The 7,914-nt window shown below is 36.5% G+C and overlaps 1 non-coding gene across 1 annotated transcript; it reads right to left on the minus strand.

Moving 5' to 3' along the window:
- Window positions 1–4,322: 4,322 nt before the first annotated feature.
- On the minus strand, window positions 4,323–4,395 carry Trnaa-ggc (transfer RNA alanine (anticodon GGC)). The gene has a single exon. It is a non-coding gene; the product is annotated as a tRNA-Ala (tRNA).
- Window positions 4,396–7,914: the final 3,519 nt, after the last annotated feature.

Genomic DNA, 7,914 nt, shown 5'->3' on the forward strand with positions numbered 1-7,914 from the left:
ATAAAACTAATAAACCTCCTTCTTACATAAAAAAGGATGATAAAGAAGTCAACTTGTGGACTGTGACAAGGACAAACAATAATAGCGCTTTCGCTGCTAATCCTACTGAATGATACATAAGACTATCCCGTTCGGCCATTTCCCCCACCCCTCATGCCAGATCCAGTTATATACTAGATTCATGATATGATTGCAATACGTTCAAATTTACAAAAAAATTATATCCATTTTATTCTGTCAAATCGATGATAGAATATAATGTGAGACAGACATATACAATGACAAGTCTGCACTCTTTTCGTGAATTGTCAAATCACTTCATACAGTTTACGGCTCTATATCAAACATGTATGGTTCGTTTTTGAAGGTCGATAACATATTTGTGATTTTCCAACGTGTCAGATATTATAATAGGCGGTCCGTCGTCCATCCGATGTATTTGCTTTCACAGTGGAGAGATATTTATGCCAGATGAGAGTAATCAGATAATTTTGATTTTTATGAGTAATCAAATATTTTTAAGCGACCCGATCCGATATTTATGCGGATACAGACTAACGATATTTTTGCCGGCCACAAAGCATCACATATTTTTACCGAGGTAGTGTCGTCATATACTTATGCCTCCAATGGAGCATCAGATATTTTTGCACGGCTGCCCACAGTCATATATTTATGCTGGTGACTGTACTACCGTCAAAGAATTTAATTTCGTACCTTGTCACAGTGACTATAGTATGAGATCCCTAGCGACTTTCATATTGATTGTCACTGTGACGAGGCACGAAATGATACTGAAATTAAATTATTTGACTGTACGTAAAGTTTTTTTTTTTTTAATAATTTGGAACCATTAAATCAGTGTCACATCACGATTGCATTCCCAAACTCCAAATGCCCTAACATAAGTCAAGGGATTACGGCAAAGCAACCCCTCGCTACGCTCGCAATATATATGCCGTATCGAGATCGTTCCGGGACACATGTTTCGGAATTACCTGCACTGGATATAAATGGAACAATATTCCGGGAATATGCGGTGGAGGGGAGTGGAGTAATTGTGTTGTAAATTAAGAAGCTTGAGAACGTGCCGAGTAAAATTTTCCATAAGGTTAAATTTATGAAGCATGAAGGTTATTCCTTAGGTTTAACGTTTAATGAGGTTTTTTATAATATAGGAAGCAGACAAGCAAACGCATTGCCTGATAATAAATTATACTCGGTCAACCAGATCTTGACAGTAGAAAAAGGCGGCAAATTTGAAAAATGTAGGCGCGAAGGGATATTTTCCCATAGAAAATTTGAATTTTGCGCCTTTTTTACTGACAAGATTTGGTTGACCAGCTATAACTTCGCTAATGGACTCGTGCGGGCGTAGCATGGTCCCATTTTTATCACCTGTCACTATGCCCATCACTTTCGCACTTACATACTTGTTAGAACGTGAAAGGCATAGTGACAAGCGATATAAATGCGACCATGCTACCGCCGCTGCATTACCAGAGGTCTTTAGGTATAATCATTAATTTATATATAATCAATACTGAGTAAATGTATATGACTAATGAAATTATGAATCAAAAGATGAGAATACGCTATTCTCTCTTTTTAAAATCAAAGATATGTCGTAAGTGGAATCATGAGCGTTGCGAGGGATACTTACATATTTTGCTGCTGAAAGAAATACTTTTTTCACCTCGCCATCGTGAGGAAAATATCCATCCTACAAGCTAACTTCAAGAAAGAACTTAAAACTTGCATCAAAGTATTTTATGCTCTAAAATACAACTATAATATACACAGATTCAAATGAATCAAACATGTGGTTAAAATTAGATTTACGTAACAAACCACGTTCAAGTTCACTGTCATCAAATGCTCAAAACTGACTTCTACAAGTACCTACTCAACATCATTACAAGTACATTCGGCAAGCATTTATGTAACCCCTTCCACGCTCATTATCCCCAAGATTACTCCAACTTGGATAAATCCGTCATTTAAGAGAACTTCTGGCATTTTGACTAATTTAATTTTAAAGTTCGCACTAGCGAGCGCCGAATGCGGGAGGGTTAAAGCAGCTAGGTATAAAAATTATTGTAAGATTCAGTGGTACAGTCACCTGCAATAGTACCTATGTTACTCTTCGAAGGCCGCAAAAATATGTGACACGCTTTTATGGCTATACAAATAAGATCGTGTCAGATATTTTGGCGGCCTTTGTAGTGTAATATACTATCGCAGGTGACTGTACCTATCTAATACAAAGAGTGTGCTCCCGGTACTGGCTTTGTATAAAAAATCAGTCCAGAAACCTGGAATTCCCGGGATTTTCCATACAATCTCAGTGGCGGGAGCATCCGCTAGTAATACTTTAAGCAAACAACAAACTATGAATACATAGAGAAGCTAATCATATATCGCGTGATTTTTTTATTGACAGTGACTTGTAAATGAGCCCTTGAGGCCTATTGGTAGTACTATTAGTTATTCTGTGCCTATTGGCAGTTTTTTTTATTCCCCTGTACTTACGGATCGCTTGACTTCTCAATTGATGACGTAGCTCTAACTAGGACTGTCTCTCAGACTAAATCTACTACATCATAATGACAGCAAACTTTATTTTGATATCTCTATGCTTACTGGTCTCTTGACATTGAGATAGCAATTGACGACGTAGCTCCAATAGGGTCCGTCTCTCAGCCTATATCTACTACATCATAAAGACAGCAAACTTAAGTTGTGAGTGAACACACTTATTGATATAACTTAATTTTGAATTCTCGATCCGGGTCGCTCGAGTCGGCATTTAAACTTGATAATTATGTTATTATTCTTAGTTCTGGGGCCCGTTAATCAAAAGCTTGTAACTTGTAATACAAGTGGAAGTCCCTTTCTAACCAAAGCTGTCAAAAAGTGACATCCGCTTGTATTACAAATTACTAAGCTTTTGAGAAACGGGCCCCTGGACTACGATTCGGAGCGTTAACGATTGGCAAGTTGGCTACGCGCCCTGGTACCTAGCTTAAGTATTATGGCGCCAGCTACGAATGCTGAAAAAGCAGGTTCGATTCCTTCCACAAGCACTGGAAACCTTGTTTTTATAGAAAAATTTAATAGTTTTTTTTTATATTTTTAATATGGAATAAACTGTAGCCCGCGATATTACCGCCCGATACCTTCAAACCTTCAAGAAAAGAGCGTACTCCCATCTTAAATCTCGACAACGCGCTTGCAACCCGTCTGGTGTTGCAGTTAACCATGGGCGACTTTAATTTCTTAACATCAGGCTGTCAGCTCATATGCCTTCTATATCATTAAAAAAATAAATTTAATTTTTACTTCTAAAACATGTATAATAAATCCGAAGGATAGGTAACTAAACCCAATCGTACTGGCACTCCCAGTACTAGCATAATTAAGCAAAACAAACGCATTTATCTGCCGCAGGTGGTGAGTGCACTAGCTAGTGGAGAGTAAATTGCAACTTGCACGCTTACCGTATATCAGAGACCGGTGAATAATAAGGACTGTACTGGTATACGCCCATATCCAATTACCTAAATATTTCAACGAAAGATTCTCACATCACCTGAATTAGCCCGTGTCAACAAGCGAAGGTGTAGTCCACAAAATATTTAGGTGTCCTCGCTAATGAGCACGACGTGTTACCGTTATTGTAGCATCATATCTATTAGGTCTCTGGGCTATTTGCGGTCAGAAAATCTAAGTTCGCAAATTGCGGGCACCCCTCCCTGTCACTCTAATTACGCCTTCATTGGAGTAAAAGAGAACGATCCCCGCAATGTACGAATTTCGGTTTTTGCGGTAGACCCTGTTCCTACGTATCTGTTCTCTATATCTGTTATCGTTTTAATTATTGTTCAGTTTTTCTTTCTTTTTGACTTTCAGCTTCCAACTAGTCCCAGTAATCTGATAATAAATTACATATTCATATTCGTTTATTCATTAACCGATCATTCTTATAACCGCTACACCATGTATAATATTAATTATCTATAAAGAATATTAATTCTGTTATAGATTGACAGTCTTTATTATTATCGTGTCTTGGGGCTAAAAGTACAACTTAGTTGTTCAGTTTAATCGAATGCGTTTTGTTAGTCGAAGTTATGTGCCCCGTGCGTGTTTACAGAGGTTGCCCGTATTTTTGTTGAGTTTTACCGGCAAAACTATTTACCTACATTAACTTTGGAGAGTAATCAGATTTAGAAAATCAATTAAAGCCTTAAATAATTCAAAGGCTGTAATTATTATGATGATGATTTTGCTTAGAAATACAGGAGAATTGGAAAACTCATTGTTTTAGGCGAGACTTGAACTCGCGACTCCCGGGTTGCCAGCCCGCCGCTCTACGAACTGAGCTACCAAGACTAACTCGTTGACAGCGAATTCAATTCAATTCAATTTATTTTGTCATGTAGGTTTGTCATACAAGATACACTTATGTCCGTCAATTATTGCACATTTTTGCCTTAAAACTATTACATAAGTACTTAATTACCTACTTAACTAATACAACTAGCAAATACAATTATCCCATACATCTTTTTCATCCAAATAATCTGACACTTTATAGTACGATTTTTCTATGAATTTATGCTTGACAATTTTCTTAAATTTATAAACTTATATGATTAGGAATCTTGTTGTAAAAATGTACTGCCTGACCTATAAATGATTTTCGAGCCTTAGCAAGACGTAAGCGGCGCACAGCACTTAGTTTATCTTTGTTTCTTGTGTTGAAGGTATGGTTGTCGCTATTTTTCGGAAGATGTTCGTAGTTTTTTCTTGTGTACATTATAACTTCATAGATGTATTGTGACGGCAGAGTGATGATGTTGATGAATATTATCACCATATCCTTCATTATACGCCTTAGCGCATGATTTTACTTTAAGCAAGTCGTTCTGAAAAAGATAGTTATGTTTGTACTATTTATTAGCATTTTCACTTTAATTGTAATCTAAAGTATATGTCAAAAACTTTCCCGTAGGTAGTAAAAATTAGTAACCTCCAAGACGAGGCTGGATTTGAACATATTCAGCATTCGTGGCTACTACTGCCCATAAACATGACACTAAATACTCGTACGCCATAACCTTACGATTTCCGGGTCACGAAGGCACTAAACAAATAATTTATCGTATGAAAGCAAGCATTGTAAATGATACCTACTCGTAGTTTATGAAAGTGCGTCACAGTCGACCAGTAGGTAATCCCTTTTTTATTTCAATAGTTTTCTTAATGCGACACTTCTATCACATTTACTCTGATAAAACTAGTCAGTGTGCGCTCCTTATATTGACAGCCTCTTATTTAGTTTTTTGATCTTTTTTTCTGATCGATCTAACCTAAGACCATTTTCCTATTCGCAACCGTCAAGGTCGTCCCGGAAGCCTCATTACCTGTTAATCAACGATCGCGGTGTAAACGGGCCATTAGCATACAATCTCGACGGAAAGCACCTGATTTACCTCCTTTGCACATCAAACGCCTTGATACCGGTGTATTACGCGTAAATGAGTCCAAAGAGCGGTGGCGCGGCGACTTCACCAATGTAAATTGAGCTTTACTTAGTTACTTAAGACCAGATAGACCAAGAGTCACAGGGAGCAATTTAGGCTGGTTTGTTACCGGTTCATTACGTATTACGCGTTACGCTTAATTTAGTTACAGTTTGCGGCGAGAGATGGCGCTGAGCGTTTATTTGCATCGGAATTTCGGTTTGTTATCCTTTAAGTGTTTGTTTTAAGTGTATGGTAATGATGGAGAATGAATTGTTTACGCTTCAAGTGAAGTTTGTATAAGGGGTTTTGATAGGCGTTTTTACCATAATAGGTATTTGGTTGGATCAACTTTTTTTTTTCCTGTCTGACAGCAGTAGCGTAATTCGTTAGAAGAAATATTAAACTATTTCTTACGCTTACTCATACACATATAATAACGACACATTTTTAAAAGGGCTTATAATAATGTTTGTTTAGTTATTATAAATACCAGGGTTTTAAGAGTGACTCCGGTGAACGTAACCATGGCAATAAGTGGCAAAAAAAACATCGCTTCGGGCAAGACTCGAACTTACGACCTACTGAAACACCGGCCCAATATCGCTCTTAATCATCTGAGCTAGGTACTGAATACGTACGAATACGTATCTGCTAGATAAAAATTAGTTCGACGCCAAAAACCTATATTTTTAGCAACTATTTCTCTTTGATGCTCTTATGTACATAAACAAAAAGTTTTCTGCAAAATACACTGAATAGAGCAAACTGTCTGGTTATTTACTTTCAAACCGTTTGAAAATACGTTTCGCTTGCGAATGTTTGTTTTGGCAAAAATTGTGTTAATAGATAGTTTCTGAACTGATTTTAATGCCAATGATTTCAGTCAAAACTGTATGTATAATCTATTTTACTATCGGCATGTGTAATTTTGTTTTCATAACCGTAACAAAATGTTATATTCAAAATTCAAAAAAAAAATCAAAATATATTTATTTCAGGAAATACAATAATCAATCAAAAGCAGTACAGTGATCCCCACACTAGGCACAGCCTATCTGCCGTATTCGAACTTCAAGATATTCATAAGAGACGACACGTACTAGATCCATTCTAGATACGTTATAGTTTAGATTTCAACTAGTTCTCTTTTGCAGCGCAATTCGGGCAACCAATGTCACTTTTACGATAGATCGTGTTAGATATCTATTAGATGTGAATTAGATCTCCAGAATCGCGGAAACGTCAAATTTGACAGGTTAGATCTTAAACATATCGTTATCGTATCTTGGCGATGTCTAATAGATATCTATTACAAAATCCGAATCGGGCCCTGTATCGTGGCAATCTTAGAGAAATACCGAATAATAAATTTGCCACTAAATATCAAAGCAATTACATTTTACGTAAATAAGAAAACTTTATCTATTATCCTAACTAAAGTCTCAGTAAGTTACAAAGGTGTAAGAAATGTGTAAGTTTAATGTGAATGTACTTAATTATGTGTGTATGTATGTATGTGAGTATGTCTGTATGAATTAATTATGTGCGTGCGAATACCTGAATAAAAGTGTGAAAGAGAGAAAACAGAAGAGTAGTTGTACATGTTATTCATCTTTTGGGATCAGACGTTAGAAAAGATTGACGTTTATAACTATAGGTAGTCATTTTAAAATGTCCTCTGACTCATCATAGGTCCGAGAGAATAGTAGGGATTGGATATGTTTTTTTGCTTCACTTATATCATTGTGTCTTATGTCGCAGATTTTTACTAATTTATTATATAAATGTGGAAAGAGGTAAGCCAAAAATTTCATTGCAAAAGTAGTTTTAACACGGGTTATAGGGATTTGGTAGACTCTTTTAAGTATCATGTCTAAACTTTATGATTAGGATGACGACAGATCTTATTGTGTACGTAAAGGGAAGCACGCAGTAAAAATAGTTTACGAACACTTAAGACGTGCGCTTTGTTGAAAAGTTCAGACGTAGAATACCGACATACCATATCAGAATCGGGATTCAGACATAGCTAAAGAGCTAAGTAATGTTGGTCTTATAAATTAAAACAAGCAATTTCCTATAATCACTACACCTTATAAAACAAAGTCCCCCGCCGCGTCTGTCTGTTTGTGTGTTTGTTCGCCATAAACTCAAAAACTACTGAACGGATTTTCATGCGGTTTTCGCCTATCGATAAAGTGATTCTTGAGGAAGGTTTGTGTATAATTTGTTAACCCGTGCAAAGCCGGGGCAGGTCGCTAGTTTACATATAAAGCGGTAGCCTGAAAGTTGTGTCGGTTCCTACACAATTTTCAGTATATTAATTGGGTAATAACAATAACATCATAAAACAAAAGAGAATATTACAATACAAAAACATATG

Source organism: Cydia amplana, chromosome 18 (assembly GCF_948474715.1).
Source record: "Cydia amplana chromosome 18, ilCydAmpl1.1, whole genome shotgun sequence".
In the NCBI taxonomy this organism is placed as follows: Eukaryota; Metazoa; Arthropoda; class Insecta; order Lepidoptera; family Tortricidae; genus Cydia; species Cydia amplana.